Source organism: Saccostrea echinata, unplaced genomic scaffold (genome assembly GCF_033153115.1).
Source record: "Saccostrea echinata isolate AGI-Se365-2 ecotype Australia unplaced genomic scaffold, CSIRO_AGI_Sech_v1 ptg000033l, whole genome shotgun sequence".
Lineage (NCBI taxonomy): Eukaryota > Metazoa > Mollusca > Bivalvia > Ostreida > Ostreidae > Saccostrea > Saccostrea echinata.
Window position 1 is genome coordinate 12,660,307 of NW_026889782.1, and position 23,668 is coordinate 12,683,974.

The 23,668-nt window shown below is 33.5% G+C and overlaps 1 long non-coding RNA gene across 3 annotated transcripts; it reads left to right on the top strand.

The window, feature by feature from the left end:
• The first annotated feature begins 1,079 nt into the window (after window positions 1-1,079).
• On the top strand, window positions 1,080-23,210 carry LOC133198995 (uncharacterized). 3 transcript variants are annotated; one of them, XR_009722706.1, is made up of 6 exons: window positions 1,080-1,225; window positions 4,030-4,125; window positions 9,717-9,821; window positions 10,035-10,132; window positions 20,324-20,396; window positions 22,346-23,210. It is a non-coding gene; the product is annotated as an uncharacterized LOC133198995 (long non-coding RNA). The 3 variants fall into 3 exon arrangements; XR_009722705.1 differs by lacking the exon at window positions 20,324-20,396; XR_009722707.1 differs by lacking the exons at window positions 20,324-20,396; window positions 22,346-23,210 and adding an exon at window positions 17,274-17,361.
• The last annotated feature ends 458 nt before the right edge of the window (window positions 23,211-23,668 follow it).

The following is a 23,668-nucleotide window of genomic DNA, read 5'->3' on the forward strand; positions in this document are numbered from 1 at the left end:
AATCCTTCAACGGTCAACTTTGTCCTACTCTCTTTACATTTTAGATACACTCGCCAAAGGTCTCTATCACGCTGAATACAGTGAATGTTATCCCCGATCTTATCATGAATCGCCTCATAGAGTTCAAAATCAGTTACCCTGTTACTTTGGTCAGATTGAAGATCTCTGTTCTTCAAATAAATCGGCTTGAACATTATGTTTGCACCGTCAGAATTCATGATTGTTGACAATAGGCTTACCTGAGGAGTACTCACTCGTGAACTCCGCGACACGGTAAACAATTGTATACAAATACACAATACTCAAAATTCCATATCCACATTACAAAATCACATAAACTTGGTTTGAACTTGATAATCACCACTTCTTATGTTGCTTTTGAAACAGAATGGAATTCTATATTCACACAAAATACGAAATTTAATATTATTGTTAATGTTTACAAATAGTGAAATACTGATACTATGAAATTTTAATGGACATATAGAAAATATACAAGTACAACCATTTATTGTAAATCACATACATGAAAAGCTTCTTTTTTTTTCAAGCAATTGGAAATTCTTCATTTTTTCATGAAATTATTTTATTTCGTATGTATGATAATTTATTTCGTATTTTAATTCAGTCAACAAATCATTGTCGCAGCCTAGTTCCCTTCATTATTTTCAGCAGTTCAGTGACAGAGATAAAATGATCATTTGAAGGTTTATACCCCCCCCCCCCCCACCAAATGAAACTGAAAAATGTTTGGTTTTGGTCCCCTTCAACTGAAATTGATTCCTACTTACCATGCTTACAGGCTTAACTACGAAGATGTGACAGGGAGTGTCATAACAATAATTGTTCAGACGGATACATATTAAAAGCTGATCAATATACGTATCAAATTTTAATGGATAGATAGAAATTAATAAACAATTACAACCATTTATGATAAACTACATAAAGATAATTTTTCAAGCAATTTGAAATTCTTCATTTTTTATGATAATATTTTATTTCGTATATATATGTTTATAGGTTTATTCGTATCAACAAATCTGTGTACGAGTTAATAACGCAGCCAGGTTCCCTGCATTTTCAGTGACAGAGAACCAGAACGCTGATACTAAAACAAGTCCCACGGACGTGACGGAGAAAATAAGTCCCACATGAGTCCTACGTGAGTCCCACAGAACCAGAATAAGATTGCAGGGAAACAAGCCTTGTTACAAGGTTTGAGGTTTGTTTATTTTATATTTTAATTTACACTTTTTAAAAATTATCATTATTATGCAAAAATCTGTGTGCATATGAATATTTACATTTTAATGTTATAAGTCGTTTTGTGGTTCATTTATTTGCGGTGACTGTCCCACGTGTGTTTACCTGTTTACATTCACTTACTGACCTAGCGTCTTCAAAATATACCTTCTGTAATCATGACTGTTGTAATCTTGTTTTTATGTTAGTTTACCGTATGTAACTTGACTGTTGTATAGATTTATAGCGATCACTGCAAGCTTTTAATATTTAGGTGAAGAGAAATTTCAGACTATCAATCACAGGCACTTGTTTCATATACGGTGCACCCCTACTTATTTTTACCACAAGGTGTCTAACTCAATTTCAGGCACCCCCGCTTCAAGCTCGTATTTTGTTCATGTATCATTATCAATCATTAACCTACTTTAAATTATTAAAATGACATCGTTCGCTTCAAGAGACTTTTTTCTTGTCAAATAAATCGTTTCAGACGTCTCTGGTCGAGCCTCTTTATTGTAAACCACTCATTTATTCCTCGAAAATTACCTCGATATATTTTTAGGCTTTAGATGGGATACAACTTCCAGTTGGGGGTAGAATAAAACCAGAGACTTCCGAGTATTCCATTCCAAGGTCTCTGGTTTTATCCTTCATTTATAACCCCAACCGCAAATTTGTATCGAAAAATTACCTTGATACATTTTAAGACTTTAGATGGGATACAAATTTCATTTTTTTCACAGGTCACGAGGTTTCAACTTAAAAAAGAAAAATTCTCACCATTAAGATATGTTGGAAATTTTAGCTTGATGTGTTGATAATTTGCCAAATTATTATGTAATAAAGGGGACTTTATATGATCACCCGGCGCTGTCGCTTTAGTTCAGTCTTCACAACAATTCTTTTTCAGCACATGCCCTTCGGGCATGTAGACCTATCATTTTTTCCCAGCCCATTCAAATTTGTACATGTCCTACTCAAAATTCTTACATTTACCAGTATTGTGCAACAAAAAAAAAACCATTAGGTATAAAGGTTTTATATTAATTTTTTCAGCGTCGTAAACCAACCATGGCCTGTGATTGCCATTCTCTAAAGCGTTTTTGTTCATAAATAACTTTTGAGTTGCATGCTGGTCATTTGTTGGCCGGTTTAGCTGAACTGAATTTCAGAAATGGGATCATGACTGTAGTGCCACAGTATGTGGCATTGATGAACATCTCGTAATTTAGCAAGCAACTTCGAGAAAACAAATAGGTTAAACTAAACACTTCAATGATTAGATTGACAATCATTTGACAGGTCGTATCGAGAATGTAGACAGGCAATCCATCGACATTGCATACAGCAAGGTTTAAGCGAATAATGGGGGTAGGACAGAATAAATGGCAAGTAAAGATCATACAATGAAAGAAGATTCACATATGCCCTCTTCGGACATGTAATTTGGCAATTTTTACATGCCCGGCTGCAAATTTAACAGGTCCCTGGCATTGGACTCCCGGGTTATTTGGAAGACTGTTAGTTTAGTTTCATGAGGTCCGACAACATTGATTCTCAATGTCTGCTCCCTCTACCCCATACACTTATCTTGATAAAATTATATAAATTATATTATTAATTATATAAATTGATATAAATTATATAAACCGGTCTTGTTTATATAATTTTACAATGTCATAAACAGCTGCTTAAGTGCATATAATATTGTAAATGGATTTATATATAGGATTAGGGAAAGATCCTCACTTGATTATGGCAGCATATTTAGCTCGTAGGGGTTTATTATCTACCACACATGATCAATGTCACTTTTGGACGTGAATGACTTTTGACACCCTAACTTCAGTTCAAATCAACGTTAACTTTATGTGACGTCTCTCTGAATCTTTTTTGGCATGCAACTTGGGTAAAAACAATAAAAGTACTCTTGATGCATTTGATTTCTCTTAGCCCGTTTAAACATTTCCAAGGTCTATACCAGTTTTTGCAGGGGCGAAACTATGTAGAAGCTGGAAAAGAAACCCATCCCCTTTTTGACATATTTGGTTTTCGAGGGGTGAAAATTTTCAATGTTACACTCAACTACATGCAATATTTATTATATTATACTGAATGTTTTATACAAATACAAATAATAGTGAACCTTGAGCGCATAAATCTGCGCAGTCACTGTCACTATTTTTTGGAATATCACCCGTCGTCAAGCAATGTTGACTGTTGCGACACTGGGCGTAGCTTCATTATTCAGCGGATAATAGTGCTTTTTAACAAATGTTTCTTGACGAATCAGATTAATTCATCTAATATACCTGAAAGTACAATATTAATTAATTGTCATCATTTTCCTATATTAGCATTTTTACTGGTAATGGTTTTGAAATGATAGGAACATGCACTGTTCAAAAAGTCTTAAAATGTTGTTTTGGCTCAATTTCTTTGTTAGATTACTGTGTTGAACTAAGGCAGGTCAATTAAAGTAACATGATCCTATAGATTCCATGTACATTTAGTACTGTAAAGTAGACAAATTTATTGTTCTCAAAAGTAGTTCTCAAACATTGATTTAAGCTGGTCTCCTGAAGGATGTAATAATGCAATTGGTCTGCTTAAGGTACAGTGTATAATATAGAGATGCATATTTTATTTTGAATTTGTATTATGTCAATCATTAGAAATATATGGATCTTAATTAGAAAACATTGTTTTCATTAGAATTTAAGATATGTATAATAGGCATATATTCTTCATGCTTTTCCATAGTTAAGTCCTTTTTTACAGGGTCTCTGCTAGAATCATGTGGACCCCAGTGTAACAAATCTATGGAAAGAGAGAAAATCTCAGCTCAAGGGTCAACATGTCTTTATTCCAAGAAAGGTAAATTGATAATTTTTTCTGCTAAAATACTCTTTTATAAATTATAATATCAATGCAAAAGAATAAACAAACAATGTACCTAAAACATTTTGAAAATGAAAGTGCAATAACAGTTAATAATTATGATCAAGTGAATGAATGTTAATAATCCAATCAAAGTCCTTGTTGTATATCATTTTTGCTAGGGCTGTGTATTGAGCAAAAAAAAAAAAAAAAAAAAAAGATTGACATTTTTAATGCGATATGCAATATATTGAATTCTTTAACAATTCTGTCAAAAAAGTCTTATAAATCATTATGCATGAATTTTATAAAAATAATAATTGTTTTTTACTCATTTTTAATTTTTTGTCTCACCGTTTTTAAAAATTACACTTCAAATTCAAACTTTTCTTGACTGTAAAATCAACATGTTAAGTAAAGTTGTCTATGTATTTTTATGATTTTGTAATAATAATCTAAGATGTGCTACCTCCTTAATGATTATATCATTTTTGATCAGTTTTAATTCAAAACAGTTAAATATAATCTTTGGTGATTGCATCTTCGCTAGCCAAGGGCTTCTGATACGCTACTCTCCTCATAAGCCCTTGGCATACGGTGTTAAAAAAAGTTGAGATTTTTTTCTCAAGTTGTGATTGGAGTTGATCGACATCGTTCGACCAATCAGCAATTGTGATTTGTAAATGACGATATTTGCGTTCGGGATATATCTTGACTCTTTAATATCGGTAATGTAAAACGCAAGTAAACAATGATCCGTAGGATAACATGCCATTCTATGAATAGCAATATGGTGTCATCCAATTTCTAAAGCAACGTGCAAAAGATGTGATTAAGAATCTATACTGAAGATGTAGATTTGCATTTTTACATGTTTAAATAACAAATTAACATAACTCAATGCCTTCTTGTTAATTATTTTTTAAAAACAAATTTTTTTTAAATACGCTTTTTATTTCTCTCGATGACGCAATCTGTGCGTACCTGGTAAGAATCATGATCACGTGACAAAAACAATCCCGTCTTTTGTCAGCACCGTATGCCAAGGGTTTATGAGGAGAGTAGCGTATCAGAAACCCTTGGCTAGCGAAGATGTGGTGATTGAAATTCCCAACTTTTTCACAGAATTACATAAAAAAACTGCCTGCCCAAAATGTTTTGGAATTAAGTTATTTTTAGCTCACCTGAGCCAAAGGCTCAAGTGAGCTTTTCTGATCAAAATTTGTCCGTTGTCTGTCGTCTTTGTTGTTGTTGTTGTTGTTGTAAACTTTTCACATTTTCATCTTCTTCTCAAGAACCACTGGGCCAATTTCAACCAAACTTGCCACAAAGCATCCTTGGGTGAAGGGGATTCAAGTTTGTTCAAATGAAGGGCCACACCCTCTTTCAAGGGGAGATAATTAAGAATTAGAGAAAATTTAGTGGTATCTTTTAAAAATCTTCTTCTCAAGAACCACTGGGCTGTAAAAGTTGAAACTTAGGTGAGATCTTCATTACATAGTGTAGATTCAAATTTGTTCAAATCATGACCCCCAGGGGTAGGATGGGGCCACAAGGGGGGATCAAAGTTTTACATAGGAATATATAGAAAAATCTTTAAAAATCTTTTTCTCAAGAACAACAAAGCCACAATTAAGCATATTGATATGGAATTATCCTCAGGGTAGTGCAGATTCAAGTTTGTTCAAATCATGACCCCCAGGGGTAGGGTGGGGCCACAATGGAGGATCAAAGTTTTACATAGAAATATGTAGGAAAAATCTTGAAATTGTTTTTCTTAAAAACAACAAAGCCACAATTAATCATAATTTATATGGAATCATCCTCAGGTAGTGTAGATTCAAGTTTGTACAAAATCATGACCCCCCGGGGGGGGGGGGGGGGGGGGGGGCACAATGGGGGATCAAAATTTGACATAGGAATTTATAGGAATAAAATCTTTAAAAATCTTTCTCTCAAGAACAACAAAGCCACAATTAGTCATATTGATATGGAATCATTCTCAGGTAGTGTAGATTAATTTTGTACAAATCATGACCCCCAGGGGTAGGGTGGGGCCACAATGGGGGATCAAAATTTTACATAGAAATATGTAGAAAAAAATCTTGAAAAATCTTCCTCTCAAGAACAACAAAGTCACAATTAGTCATATTGATGTGGATTCATCCACAGGTAGCGAAGATTCAAGTTTGTATCAAATCATGACCCCTCGGGGTAGGGTGGGGCCACAAGGGGGGATCAAAGTTTTACATAGGAATATATAGAAAAAATCTTTAAAAATCTTTTTCTCAAGAACAACAAAGCCACAATTAAGCATATTGATATGGAATTATCCTCAGGGTAGTGCAGATTCAAGTTTGTTCAAATCATGACCCCCAGGGGTAGGGTGGGGCCACAATGGAGGATCAAAGTTTTACATAGAAATATGTAGGAAAAATCTTGAAATTGTTTTTCTTAAAAACAACAAAGCCACAATTAATCATAATTTATATGGAATCATCCTCAGGTAGTGTAGATTCAAGTTTGTACAAAATCATGACCCCCGGGGGGGGGCACAATGGGGGATCAAAATTTGACAGGAATTTATAGGAATAAAATCTTTAAAAATCTTTCTCTCAAGAACAACAAAGCCACAATTAGTCATATTGATATGGAATCATTTTCAGGTAGTGTAGATTAATTTTGTACAAATCATGACCCCCAGGGGTAGGGTGGGGCCACAATGGGGGATCAAAATTTTACATAGAAATATGTAGAAAAAAATCTTGAAAAATCTTCTTCTCAAGAACAACAAAGTCACAATTAGTCATATTGATGTGGATTCATCCACAGGTAGCGAAGATTCAAGTTTGTATCAAATCATGACCCCTCGGGGTAGGGTGGGGCCACAAGGGGCGATCAAAGTTTTACATAGGAATATACAGGAAAAAAAACTTGAAAAATCTTCTTCTCAAGAACAGCAAAGCCTTGTTAAGTCATATTGATATGGAAGCATTCTCAGATAGTGTAGATTTAACTTTGTTCAAATTATGACCCCCAGGGTTAGGGTGGTGCCACAATTGAGGATCAAAGCTTTACATAGGAATACATAGGAAAAAACTTCAAAAATCTTCTTCTCAAGAACAGCAAAGTCATGTTTTGTCATACTGATATGGAAGCATCCTCAGGTAGTGTAGATTCTAGATTTTTCAAATCATGACCCCTGGGGGTAGGGTGGGGCCACAATGGGGGATCACAGTTTTACATAAGAATATATAGGGGAAAAAAAACTTGAAAAATCTTCTTCTCAGGTCAACAGCAAAGCCATGTTTTGTCATATTGATATGGAAGCTTCCTCGGGTAGTGTAGATTCAAGTTTGTTCAAATCATGACCCCTGGGGGTAGGAAGGGGCCACAATGCGGGATCATAGTTTTACATAGGAATATATAGGGAAAAAACCTGAAAAATCTTCTTCTCAGGAATAGCAAAGCCATGTTTTGTCATATTGGTATGGAAGCATCTTCAGGTAGTGTAGATTCAAGTTTGTTCAAATCATAAACTCCAGGGGTAGGGTGGGGTCACAATGTGGGATCAAATTTTTACATAGGAATATATAGGAAGAAATCTTTTCATCAACAGAAAAGCCATGTTTAGTCATATTGATATGGAAGCATCCCCAGGTAGTGTAGAATCAAGTTTGTTCAAATGATGGGGGGGGGGGGGGGTTAGGGAGGGTCCACAATGGGGGATCAAATTTTTAACAAGAGAATATATAGGAAAAAAATCTTTAAAAATCTTCTGCTCAAGAACAGTAAAGCCACTTGTTATATTGATATGGGAGCATCCTCAGGTAGTTCAAAATCCAAGCCCCCTCCCCTTTAAACTTTTCAATACTGAAGTGATCTGTGCTTTTTCCTAGCCAATGTGCTCAGGTGAGCGATGTGGCCCATGGGCCTCTTGTTTTTGATACAATATATTCATTAATCTAGATATGTATTGATATATTTGATGCAGCCCTAATTATTGCTGGTTCATAAAATAACTAAAAAATAAACAAATGAAAATTTCGGCATGGTTGGCATTGCAACTGTATCTTACACATTCAAATCAGGCCATTATTACGAGTTTTGGAACATGTTGGGTTCTTCACTAGCTAGTGCCGCTACTACAGAGAAGACAGCTTGTTTTCAAACTGTGTCATTCAAAGTTTCAATATATGAGAAACACAACAAATCTAAATGCTTAGCCATTACACTAAATGATGAATCTACTTTATTGTGTTATTTATTGACATTTGACAATCATGATTCATAAATCATTTTGAAATTTTATATGTATCATATCATAAGGTCTGTGTATTATCCCAACCCTATATACCTACATATCACGATGTATCATTTCAGCATTTACTCATATTGAGATGCCACTGTCCCACCTGCCTGCTAACATGGAAACAAAACTCCCCTCTGTAACAAAAGAGTGCACCAATGGAGATAATCTCAAAACTTGTGTAGTAGGATCAACTCCTAACAATGCACCACTTTTCAGCATTTATATTCATTGCTTAAGGGTTTATTCTTACTAATGAAATAAGTTGTGGTGATGCATATATTTACTGTAAGACATTTGTAATAACGAAGCATTTGTGAGATATACCTTTTATCAGTTATTTACAAACAAGGCATTTGAAGAGGACGAGCACAGTGCATTTTTTTTTTATCTGAAGTTAGGTGATTTTAAGCAAAAGAACATTTCTTGTCCATATTAAGAAAGCAAAATATTTTGACCTAGTTTGAAGTTTTTTAAACCCATTAAACTTAATTGTTAAAAAATTAAGTATGTAAACTAAATTTTGAATAAAGAGTTGGTCCTCTTTGTAAAACTTGCTCTGTGAGCAAGTTGAAATTACAATGCCTTTCATGATTCCTTCACAAAAAATGGGGTGATGACCCACAATATTAATAAATGTAGGTTTTAAATAATATTTTATATTTCATAAATTAAACAGTGAAATTTAAAAAAAAAAAAAAATTAATCATTTTTAAACTGTTGTTACATTTAGGCATGTGGGTATATGTACATATCCTGTTAAAGTCTTTGTGTATCACATTATATCATGATATACTTCAGACAAATTAGTACACCCGTAGTTTTGAATACAATTCATACATTGATTTCATTTGCCACAATGGTCTCTTTAATATTGCAATAATGCATTTGGTCTTCCTAATGCATGTATAATGCAGGTACTGTATATACTCTATGTCCAACTTATAGGTGAGTCATAAAAAGATTAGTATTTTGAAACCAGGTTAAAACATCAGAGCATTGATTTGAAATTGTCAATTGTTGTACCGATTTATAAGCGAGTCAATAGCAAATCCCTCCAAAATAACCTCAAAAAATACAACTGACTTATAGGTGGACCACCTTATAGGCAAGTATATATATGGTATAGTTTTTGTTGAATTTTGCTAACAGCAAAACACTATATATGAATAATGAATTTTGGAAAAAAAAGATTATTAACTAAAGTTTAATGATGGATGTATGTAGTATAGAAATATTGTTCATATGCCTGTACATGGTACAAATATGCATTTTACAGAGTGTACATATGCCAGAATCATATGGACCCCAGACTGGCCCTGGTGATTCCGTTAAGAAAAAAGAGGAAAAATCAGTGCTTGTGCTCATTGGTCATTGGACAAAGGTAAATAGATTTATTTCATGAAACTAAACATGTAAATTACTAGGATATTAAAATATCACAATTAAAATACATGTACTGATTTATATATATATGGATATCAATTGGTCTCCTTGATGGAGTTAAATGCGTTTGTTATCCCTTTTAAGTGGATCATTTAAATATTATGCAGTTTATTTAGAAGCTCTTTATTATCTGCACTGTTCACTTTTACAGGGTGTATGCCAGAATTTTTTCAAGAACAGTCTGAATCTGACATGGAAAAAATGAAGAAAAACAGCCTTCCTGTTTATAAATCTACATTCTGACAAAGGGTAATTTTGTTTAGTTCAATTAGAAGTGCACATTTAACATCAGTTGCTTTCCTTAATGATATATTATAGCATTTTTATTCCCTTAAGAACAATATGTATACTTGTAAAGCATGTATCACAAAATCTTCTGCAAACAAAGTTTTGGGTGTATAGTGTTTGTTGTTTAACGTCCCTCTTGAGAATTTTTCACTCATATGGAGACGCCACCACTTGTCGGTGGAGAGCTGCAAATTTTTGTCCTATACTCAGCACTTACGGCCATTGAGCATTGAGGGATCTTTATCGAGCCAGCACCTACTGTGACATGGGACCTCGGTTAATACCTCTGTCTCATCTGAAGAACTGGTCTCCATGTCCCACAGTGGGATTCAAACTCGCGATGTAAGGATCAGCTTCTTTCTCCGCGACTCTAGAGTAGACGCTCTAACCACTGCATCTGCTCTACTTTGGCAACTTTGGGTGAATATAAGCATAGGAATCATCATGTCCATCTGTCTGTTCATGTGTTTGGCCACTTTTATGATTAGCTTTTTTGTTCCAATTCTGGCTGAGATAAATTGATTTAAGTCATCTAAATACAAACAAATTAAGGGAAATTACTATGGTATTGGAATGAACATTTTGGAATACTGTCTAATTGTTCCATTGTAGTTGGTTTCTTTAATGTTGAAATAATGCATCTGGTCTTCCTAATGCATGGCATACACTGTATGCATGTGTAATGTTAAAGTTGGCTGAATGTAAAACAGTTCTTGTGTTATGACAAAGGTAAATAGATTTAGTTCATGTAACTAAACATGTTAATTATTAGAGTATTAAAATCTCAAGTTTTGAATACTGATTTACATGTGGAGAGTAGTTGGTCTCCTTAATGCAGTAATAATACATTTGGTCTCCCTTATGCATACTGTATATTATATAAATTTAATGACTGACATGTACGAGGGTTGATCCAAAAGTTCGTGGAATTTCTTCTAGTGTTGTACCAATAATCAGAAAACATCGATTGTCGACAAAAAATGCTACCGATTCCGATGATCGATTATAGTTTTTCATAGTCGATCATCGGAAACATACTTCTAATACAATACATTCCGGAATTATCCATTTCTGGTTTAAAATTTATTTCTTCTTAATGAAAGAAAATGGCATCTGCATCTGATACTAGCCAACTAGCACGAAGCAGAGGTGATTAAGAACCGAAGATGCATATACAGTCAAACCTGTATTAAGCAGTCACCTGCGGGAACCATTAAAAGTGACCTTTATAGAGAGGTGACCATTGAAAAGAGGTTCATCTTTTTTTCAAGAAAAATTCTTTTCCAAGTTATGTTAATTTTGTGTTTTAAAAATAGTACATCATAGAATATTAAAGAAAGATGTGTTTTGGACATCAATGGTCTCAGTTAGATTTTTTAAAAATTTAAATAGTCTCAAGATTAAGTTCAAGATAAATTTGATGACTCCAACAAAAAATATATTGAGTCTAATAAGGGTATTGCATTATCCTCCCTCCAAACAACAACAAAACTTTCTTTTATTATAGAATTACATTATCATGTTATGTCATGAATAAAATAAATTCTATTTTTTATCTAAACTGCCTCTAAAATATCAAGTTTAGTTAGTCTTGATAATTGTATGTTTAACAATACAGTGGCGCCGCGTTTATCCGGACGCCATTTATCCAGACGCTTCACCATCCGGACGATATATTTTGGGAACCAATTTTTTCCACGTTATTTTGTCTCATTAATCTGGAAATTCGCGTTCCATATCCGGACGGTCAATTTCTACTACAAAACGTAATAGTTTATTGAAAAATGACTTGTTTATCCGGACGGTAATTTTTCAAAAAACGATTTTTTTCACACTTCGCTTGCATTTGTGTTAATTGTTGTAAAAACATTGGTCATGCAGTCAGTTTGAAGGCGGTTCCCTGTGACCTACAAACAATAGCGTCTATAATTAGCATGTGTTTACCCTAATTCAATCACACGTATATCTTTAATATTTAGCTTACACTGTGCATTAATTAAATAATAATCTGTTCAAAATCATATTGCTAACCGTATGTACATCGGTAAATTCATGAGAATTTTGGAGAGTTGTAAATAAAATGAACAATAAATAACAAGCGATTTCGTAATGCTCTTTATCATGTTGATCATGTGTTGATTGCGTTAGTTTAAAATACTATTTTCCATTTCTAAAAAACGTAAATGTATTTGAAATGCTTTTTTCCCCACAAGACAGTTTAGAAAGGTACATAACTGAAGAAATATCTCTATTTAATGTTCTACCGTTTACAAACGTCCATTGCTTTAGAAAAGATATATAAAACTGGCATTACGTACAGAAGTTGATTACGTTTATCAAGGTATTTTTAATGATCGAAATTCAAACTTAGCGTCTGTAGCAAAAAATATTTTTAATGATGATGCTGAACAGTTCTGTCATATCATATGAGCTTCAATAATTATAATATATGGCTGAATAAAACAACTGTAGATCAAAATTTGCTCAGCCCATAAAGTTACAGGCCAAAGAGAAGGCGAATTAAAATAGGAGGTCTCAGCATAAAATTGCCCATCCATTTTTTTTATTGTGTAAATTACATTTTAACATATTTTTTTCTTTAATCAATTACTGCTTTTAAAACAATAAACTAAAATATAATTTAGAAGTTTTTTTTCTTTGCTGTCACATTTGAAACAAGAATGTGCATATATACAATGTACATGCTGAGCGAGTGCTTTTTGAGATGTGATTCAATTATCCGGACGATTTCGTTGGGGACAGAGGCGTCCGGATAAACGAGGCGCCACTGTACATAAATTGTAGCGTAACAAACAGACAAGTTATAATATTCTCAGTTTATCAAAGCAGTGCATAATACAAATTGATATATGAAATTCACAGGTGTTGTGAGCAATGAAGCGTGACTAATCCTAACGGTCATCTTACCTAGTTGAAAATCATGATAATCAGAACACATTGTGTAAACAAACACAGTTAATTAGGGTTTCTACAAATAATATGTTTCCTATGTGTTAAAAACGGCCTGTCATGCGTTTACACAATTACACCTATCGGAGTTGGGCATGCCAAACGTGAACTAACAATTAGAAAACAACTAATTATTGTCTCCATTAATGAATAGGTAAATAAGGGTGCCTTGTGTATCACTCAGAATTTTTTAAACCAGATTCCAATTCAATAAGATTAAGATTCTCGTACGTCCATTTTCCTTATAACCTTTTCGGTCACTAGCACCCTTGTTTTGTTTTGTTAAAAAAAATTAATAAATTATCCAATATTTTAAATGGTTTTTAATAAGGCCAATTATTTTTTCCATGAACCAATTATTTACATTAGTGAGAAAATTGAAAGTCACCTGACTTTAGGTCTGGTCACGTGATCGGACAAAATAGCCACTATATACGAGGTAAAACAGCAATTTTACATGAAATTTGACAACCGCTGACCGCGTTACACAGGTGACTGCTTAATAGAGTTACATTATATAGGAAAATTCATTGGGAGGAAATAAAATGACCGCATAGGACAGGTGACCACTGGATAAAGGTGACCGCTATGTCAAGTTTGACTGTATAGGGCCTAAAAAAAATATTTTTGTTTCCTGTAATAACCCGACCGACCCATTCAATTTACCCCCGGGTGAATTTTTTTTCTGCCAAATCTGTGTTTGCTCTTTGGTTTGATCAATCAGCTGATTCTTTTTATTCAAAAAATGTTAATTGTATCTTTTATTTGAGATATAAAATATGCAACTTAGTCAACATTTACCTTAAATATAAAAGGTGATCAATTCCCCCCACAACTTTTTGAAGTTCGTTTTCTGCCGCTAGGCAGCCATGTTGGGTGTCCACTGTAAATATTTTTAGGTCTAGAAAGTGTAAAAGAAGCAAAACAACAAAGAAAATAATATATTATGTATTTTATATATTCATGTTAAAGAAATAAATGAAATTATTGTAATAGTCTGCTTTTTGTATACAAAACTATGAAGAAATCCGATTATAATCGGTGAAATCGCATCAGAGACAGTAACCAATTCCAACCGATGATCGATTATGAAAATTAACCGATGTCTCATCACTAATTTCTTCATATTTATTTTAATTTATTAGTGAAAGCAGTTGAATACTGATTTACATGTGGAGAGTAGTTGGTCTCCTTAATGCAGTAATAATACATTTGGTCTCCCTTATGCATACTGTATATTATATAAATTTAATGACTGACATGTACGAGGGTTGATCCAAATGCTCATGGAATTTCTTCATATTTTATTTTTTTATTAGTGAAAGTGGTTGAATACTGATTTACATATGGATAGTGGTTGGTCTCCTTAATGCAGTAATAATACATTTGGTCTCCCTTATGCATACTGTATATTATATAAATTTAATGACTGACATGTACGAGGATTGATCCGAAAGTTCATGGAATTTCTTCTTATTTTATTTATTTATTAGTGAAAGTGGTTGAAAATTACAAATAAGAATATAGACACTTGTTGAATTTTTTTAATAAAAAAATATTTTAAATATAAATGATAGTAACTTTATGGCAGTTGCCATAGCAAAGGATGTTTTAAAATGCAGGGGAGACATTTACTCGTTCATTATCATTTTAATTCTTAATACGTGATATAAGAAAAAACCTGCGCTAAGTGGCAAATAAAATGAGAATTTTGTCATTATTACGATTGCTTGACCACTAATATACCTGTCTGTGAGAGTTTTACTGATTTAACTTGATATTTAGATTATTAGTTGATGATTTCTTGTTCATCTTTTAATTGTTAGAGAACGTCACATTTCAGTCAAGTTACAAGTTTTGTTAAAATCTTAGGAACACTCTGACTTAAAGGGGTATTCTACTGATACAGGCTGGAGAAAAATGCATTTAGCAACTGATTTTCCAGTGGCGTGAGAAATTTAAGAACAATAGAACTTCCATGAAGGTTGATTAAAGGTGTGGCTGCTTTTGGAGGGTCTGTTTTTCTCGTAGACAAATTAAGCGTTGATGGATGTTGACCGCTGACTTACTGTGCTGGACTTTGCTACTGAAATTGGAACATCATATGGAAAGATGGGGAGTATTTTTGAAATATGATTGTAATATAAAGATAAGTCGATTGGTGTGAGAGGATACCCAGGCTTTTCTTGAGAGAAAAAGGAGAAAAAGGCAGAATATTCTGTAGAATTACTTAGTTGAATTGAACATGAGGGTGAGATGCTCCTATAACATGACATGACATACTTAACTTGACGTTACGTCGAAGTCTCCCCCGGATTTTACAACTATCAGTGTTCAGAAAGCTCATGTGACCTTATTGGTAATTGGAATGTGGTGAAATTTTCCAGTATTGTTGCATAATGACTATATTATAAATATGCCTATTGTTTGCTTTCATCAAATTTTAGAAATAATTAAATTCCATGAACTTTTGGATCAACCCTCGTATTAGAAAAAAGATGGATCTAAGATTGAACAGGTTATAATTCACCTGAGTCATTTAAATTACTTATTGCTATCTGTTTTTGTTCAGTCATCATGTGTCAAGTATTGTCTGTAAACTATTGAACATTTTCAGCTTCTTTTCTGGAACCAGTTTCAACTAATTTCTCGGTTGAAGTACTGTATAGGGGATTAATTTCAGGGGTTGTAATTTTCATGTTTTTCTCTCCTCTGACACGATCGGGGTTTGTTGAATTTGCGGAATCGGTATATAATAAAGGTTACATGTACCTCCCTTCAATGTCTATATCAGTTTAATCCATAGCATAGCTAGAAGGCAGTAATCAGCATTATGTATTCACTTCAGGAACAACAGGGTAGATTTATATATACATCAGCAAGTTCGATAGTTATTTGAATGATTTTTTAAAACCAAAATGTCGATAAAAACATGATAATGCAGGTAACAAATACACGTCGTAACATAGTTACGTACGGGTATTCAAAACCCATGACCCTAGTGTTTTGATTGATGAAACATGTAGCGTTGGCTATTAAAACAGTTTTTTTTTTACAAATACAGGTTATTATCTGCTGAGTGATCTAAATTAATGTCAAGCGTGATAATTAAAATAATTGAATGACAAGTACGATTCGTAATTACTGAAATGACCATGCACTGCACGTATATTTACCTATCGTAGCCTATTCTCAAATTTCCAAATATAACATGTAGGTTATTGAGAAACTTATTCACTGTTTCTTGAATTCACGGATTTATTCACACCGTAAATATAGCGAATATTAACACCGCGAGTTATTTCCCCCCTATACAGTATACAGACATAATATAGAAATGATTTTATCGACTTTCTCAATCTATCATGAATTTGAAAATGTAAATATAAGCATTTAATTGTAAATATTAAACATTTAGCATCTCATAACCAGAGTTGGAAATTACTGACTGCCCGAGGCAGTCTGTTTTTCAGGTAGGTAGGGACAAACTTTAGATTAGCCTTGGTGGTCGGGTCATTTAAACAGGTAGTTCCTGTTTTCCTTTTTTTTCAGGGTATAGTAAGTCTATAGAAATTAAGTAAAATATAGTATATCAAAGGAACACTTCTAGTTAAAAATATGAGATGACCTATAGGACCAATATTGGTTTCAGTCTTTAGAAAAAGCTTATCGATATATGTTCCGGTCACTGACTTTAGGTCACATGTGTGTAGTTTCTTGTTTCTCATGTATTGCTTTAGTTCTACATTAATGGTAATCTAACAACCAAGCTTTATGATAAACGTGATGACTTTAACTTTTCAATCGTCAACTTCCCTTACTTATTCAGCAATATACCTTCATCACCTGCATACGGGGTTTATATCTCTCAGTTGATTCGATACGCAAGAGCATCCTCTATGTATGAACAATTTTTAAAATGAGGTAAGTTATTGACAAACAAATTGCTGAAACAAGAATATCAGCTGTCTTGTTTAAAGTCATCATTTTGTAAGTTCTATGGTCGATACAATGACCTTGTCAGCAAATACAATTTATCATTAAGTAAAATGCTGACTGACCTTTTTCATACTTATTGTTAGGCCATTATTTACACACTGAATTGTGTATGGATTTTTCCATTGTTTCCCAGTCGTGACAAGGAGCACACAGCGGGTGTGACTGGTCTGCAGGGGATGCTCACTCCTCCATGGCACCTGATCCCACCTCTGATGTTTTGGAGGTCCGTGTTTTTGTATTTTTTGATGGGCTTTTGAGCTTGAATACTGATTGTTATCTCGATATATTTCATTCTACTCAACTGTGTGTTCATGTGATCCTACCTCAGTATTTACAGAATGATACATCCTTTGTTTGAGGGTCATTCTTGATGTCTGACTGAGTAATGGCAACGGGACATAAAACCTTAACTGACCTTACCACATTCTTTTCTAATCTGAAAACCCTCATGCATTTTTAGCATAACATATCGCCAATGCACACATTTTTCCCGAGGAATGAACTGCATCTACTCTGCATAGAACAGTATCTCTCCCACTGGCACAACAGTACTATTACATGTCATTATGTTCTTGAAAGGCAAACACAGCAATTATTGCTCGGCATGATTTTTTTTCGTGACACCTGCAGTATCGAGTAACACAAAGTGAATGATTCATGTCCTCGAACAAAGTGTGCTTACAATGAGGTTTAGTTCCGGTTGATTGCGTTTAGTTAAAGAGAATTTATGATGTGCATTTCCATAGATGTCTTTTATATCAACACCAAACATGTATTTAAGGAAGAAAATATATTAAGTAAAATGCAAAAGCCTGTATTAAAAAATCAAAGGACAAGTGCACTTAAGCAATGCTTAATGGGCCCTTTTTCAGTGCCGTATTACTTTAGAATGTATTACCAAATTGTTCTCTTCTGGTAATAGTTAAACACAAGTGGACATTTCTAATTAAAATCACATTAAAACATCACCTAAATCAGCATGGATTTGAAACAAATGAAGTTTTTTAAATGCCTATAGATACTCCAAATCCGGAAAAGTCGTACCGAACCTATTTTGAGTTTCGTTTATTTAAATCAAGGGGAGGAGACATTTAAATCAGACACTTGAACAATCTGATGGTGGATCATTGACAGGTGCGTTTGCCGAATGATACTTCTTGTGCTATTTTACCCGAGAAAAAAATCGAATGAAGTTGTATAGATACCTGTATCCATAGTGATCAAATTAAGAAATTTGCATGCTTGCATTTGAAATAATACAATAAGTATTAACATTAGTTCCTGTAAATTTTAAAATGAAAAAAAGTGTATTTAGGTGGCTTTCAATACCAGTACCATTGTCTGGCATGAATGTTAAAAATGTTTGAAACTTTTATTTATGATGACATTTTAACGACACTAAACTCTCCTAACCATCCCGTGTTCCTAAAACCAAATACATACAAACTTCTCTATGCGGCTTGACTTCGATATAATGATATGAAACGTGGCTATGTTTTACAGTGAGCATCTTTGAGGAATGTTTACCCGGGTAGAACTCACGTGACTACCAGTATTTTAAATAATTTATTCCACGGGTGGGTTCAACATAGGTCATACAGGTAAATAGCTCTTGCTTGTTATAGGAAAAACATTGAACTTTTCATACATTTTTAATATTTTAAGTACAAGCCTAATCATGTACAAATTTCCTACTTTCACACAAGTTTTGTAAATGTATAATGCATTTTTTGTCAATCGCACAAGTTTGTACAATGTTAGGCTGACAATAAACAAAAGCTTTGAAATGAATGACCGTCCTCGATTTACTATAGAAAATCACGAATGTCGGCTGACCCCCTACCACATTGTATGGCTTTGCTCTTTGTATATTCATGAATTTCAGCGATAAAATTTGTTGAATCTTATGGTTTAGATATCAATTAATGATCTGAGATGGAAAATTATGCTTAATTTAATTCTTCATTTTTTCACATTTTACCGGGGCCCATAAGTGCACTCTTTCTTTAGTGTTTATACAGGTAAAAAGTTTGAAAAAATAAAAATGTGCCAACAAATGGTTTCGAACCAGGACACTAAAAATGTTCATGGTGAGAGTCTGCGGTCTATCGTTCTGGGCTATGCTGACTATGAGGACATTTGTAATAAATATAAACCAGTATGATAGAAATAGGTTTTCACGTTTTTTGTAGGTTTTTTTTTTTTTTTATGAATTTCGACCCTAGGCACCTCTAAAAGAACCTTTTTTTAAATAATTGCTTACTAGATCAAAATCTATCAAAATTTCATATTTAATTTAGGGGCAGGCAAAGGGTGATTATATTGCATCTATCGGGTATAATTTTCTTATTAGAAAATTGTAGAGATATGCAAGGTTAATTAATGACAACATTTATTTTTCCGTTTTGCCTTATACTTTTATGATTTTCACTAATAAATTGATTATTGAAAAAAGCCTTTAATATGACTGCTGATTTTATCTCCATCTGTTAATTATACCCCCGCTCCGAAGGAGAGGGGGGTATACTGTTTTACCCTTGTGTGTCTGTCCGTCCGTCTGTCTGTCTGTCTGTCTGTCTGTCTGTCCGTAACAAACTTTGGTCGCAGTTTTCTCAGCAACTACTCATCAGAGGTGCTTGAAATTTTAACACACTCTTTGTTTAGGCATGCCATATGGTGGGATTCATTTTTGTATGAATTCGATGTCAACTTCCTGTTTATCCGTGCGTCTGTCCGTACCATACATAACAAATTTTGGTCGTAGTTTTCTCAGCAACTACTCATTGCAGATGCTTGAAATTTTAGCACAATCTTTGTTTAGGCATGCCATATAATAGGATTCATTTTTGGAACAAATCTGATGTCAACTTCCTGTTTATCCGTGCGTCTGTCCGTACCATACATAATAAATTTTGGTCGTAGTTTTCTAAGCAACTACTCATCGCAGGTGCTTGAAATTTTTTCTTTGTTTAGGCATGCCATATGCTGGGATTCAGTTTTTACAAATCCGATGTCAATTTCCTGGTTATCACTGTGTTTGTCCATAACTGAACTTGTGTATTCACATCAGAGCGGGGGTATTATTAGTGAGCATTGGCTCACAGACTTCTTGTTTTCAACACCTTTTCTCATGATTATAGTAGATAGAGAACAGATTATGATTTCTAACATTTACTTTTACAGATCATTTCCTTGAGATAGGTGGAACCAACAGTCAAATACAAACACTTTTAAGAAAAGTAAAAATCTGGCTCAGGTAAAAAAAAAAAAAAAAAAAAAAAAAAAAATCATTTAAGTTTTAACAATAAGTAATTTTACCTTAGTTAACTGGAATTTGACGAAATACAGGTCAAGAATGTAGAGTTTAAAGCCTAGTAGGGAGTTTGGTCAATCATTACAGGTAATCTGCAGTCCCTCTCGAGAATTTTACACTCATATGGAGATGCCACCACTTGCCAGTGGAAAGCTGCAAATTCTGTCCTATACTCTGCACTCATGGCCATTGAGCAGTGAGGGGTCTTTTTCATGCCAGCACCTACTGTGACACGGGACCTTGGTTTATAAGGTCTCATCCGAAGGACTGGTCTCCATGTCCCACAGTGGGATTCAAACCTGCGACATTAGGATCAACTCCTTACTTCGCGACTCTAGAGCAGACGCTCTAACCATGGCGCCACGCTTGTGACTAGCTCCGTTTTAAAGAAATCATTCAAGATATTTTTTATCAAACTTAATATGCTGATACATATATAATTAGTAAGACCTATTCAACTATTTCAAAAACTTTTGACCTTTCCTGTGACCTTGACCTCACTTTCCTTCAATTTGCATTTTGCATGGTTTTAAAACCATTTAAAATATTGATATCTAAGGCTATGCATCTATACATAATTTGGTGAGAATTTATCATCTATATCCATTTTTTTTAGATTTCAATTTCAATTTTAAAGAAACTTTTCAAGATATTCTCATCAAACTTCATACACTAACACAAAATTTCATGTTGCATTACTATACACTCGGCGGGCATACATGTCCTATGGACATATTTCTAGTGTATTGCTATTTCTGTTGTTTGTTTACTTCCGGTCAGTAAGTGCCCCCTAGGGGCAAGCCCCAGTCCTGTTTTCTTTTCCAGGGTTGCAACAGCGCCCCCTAGAAAAACAAGTTGCACCATCCAATCAAATTGTGTTTTGTGCTGCTTTATGCCAATGATATTAACGCTGGACAGCATATGTATTATATTCTGACCAATGGGGTTGCAGTATTTTCAAAGAATTAGGATAGACTTACCACTTCAGCATTCCTTTCATCACTGAAGTGATATACATTGTCAAAAATTGACTAACTTTCATTTTTGTGTCAACTGCAGAGCAGAACGACACTTAGAGATCACTTTACCTGGTGTCTGTCTGTCCGTCTGTCACACCTTATATCTCCAAAATTTTGAGAGGCAGGGTTTTGATAATTAGCATTTATATATGTTTTTGAGCTCATGATACTATACTTTGAAACTGTATGAAATTCAGTTACCACACAAACTTATATTTAAATACTATGAAAATACATTGGGATCAGTATTCCACAATGAATCGTGTTGACTGACAAAGTGACGTCAATTAAAGTAAAGACAGTCTGAAATTCCTTTCCTCCGAGGATTGTTGGAAGCACCTACATGTGTATTAATAAAATGATAAATAGTTATTCCTCATAATTTCAATTAAATTATTCATTTGAGGACTGTGGAACCATATTTTCTTTGATTGCCAGATTCTATCCCAGTCTTTTACTTTTGGATCCTTTTTTTTCCTTGCAGGCAAATGCATGAACCTCCATGCTAATATTAAATTAATAGCTGACCACTCTTAGATTTATTTACCTCTTTAATGATGATACCTAGCAGGTGTTATATACATTCCTTGAAACACTCTAGTTCCTATTTGATTTTCACTAATATAAAGATTATTGAAAAAAGACTAAGGTGCTCTATAGTGATCAGTCTATTCATTCATCTGTCTGTCAAATACACATATCCCTTGTTCAGAATACAGGTGACTCTAAATACTTCAAACTTTATATTTTTTAATTAGATAAATGTAGCTGCTTTGGAACATCTGAAAGGTCTATTACATTATCACTAGTTTTACTAGTTTTCTTCATGTAAGTTGAATATATTTTAAACTTTTAAATTTTTATTTTTTCCAGGTAAGAAAGAAATTCAGGAGTTCTTAAATTGCCCTTGGAGTTCTTGGATTGCATCAAACTGCTAAAAGACCTCAACAAAAACAGCGTCTTGAAAATAAAAATGAAAATATTCAGTGAAAAAAAAATGATGAAAGAGCCACTAAAAATCTTCAAGCCTTTGAGCTGAAATCTGGAAGTCAATCTGTGGACTTTACTAGTATGTCTTACTAAGTCATCATTTGTGTATAATAAATACACTAAACTGTAAACACTTGTTAAAATGTGTATAATTTTTAGATATAATTTGTAGCTCACAGACTTCAATAGTTTCATGTAATTTAAGTAATAATGAAAATTTCCTGTTGTCTAGCTAGATTAGAAACTATTATTGTCCAATTTTGGATATTGTGAAATAATTCAGCTGTTGTTCAACTGAATATGATAAAACTGTGGATGAAAATAATTTGATTTTTGTACCTTTGAATGTATTGAATTAATTTGTAAAAGCTGTTATGATACAATGTTTGATATTTTATAAAAGTTTTTAGCATATGCAATCAATAAATGTATCAACATTTTTATTTTATTATACTTTTTACCCTGCAAACTTCTTAAAAACAGAATAGTAATGATCCATTTAACTGATACTAGGTTAGTGTCACATTGTACTGGTATATCATGTATACTGAACTGTAAATAAGAAACATCTAAATAGGTAAAATCACAGCATGAATCATTGGATTATGTAAGAAGTGCACTATCTTGTGCTTTGGTATGGTATTAATAATAAATGTTAAACTATCATTTTTTTTTTTTCAAATTAACAAAGGATATGCTTGAGTGACTGTATTTTGACTAGCAGTAAAAATAAAATGATTTTTAAGCATTTGAATTATTTTGATTCATGGTCTCTGCAAGTTTAATGATAGCAAATATGTATATTGAACATGGCATCCACATATTGCTATACTGGATGGGGCATAACTTTTACTGAATCTTAATCACAACCTTGAAATTTTATGCAGTACATGTACTCTTGGTTTCAACTGGTCAAATGTATTCTTAAATCACAAAGAATTTAAACAAATATAGGCATAGGTCAGAACTTCATCAATTAGTTGGAAAGCGAATGCACTCGGTGACTATATGGTTTAAAAGAAGCTGGGTATAAATAGCAGGAAAAACTACTTGATGTCCACTGTACATGTGAACTTTGTGTCCTCAACAAAACAATATGGAGTATACTATACTTGGTCTAAAGAATAATCTATGTCTGCATTCACTTTAAGGTTAAACTGTTTTGGACATTGAGAGTTTGTTTGTTGTTTAACATCCCTCTGGAGA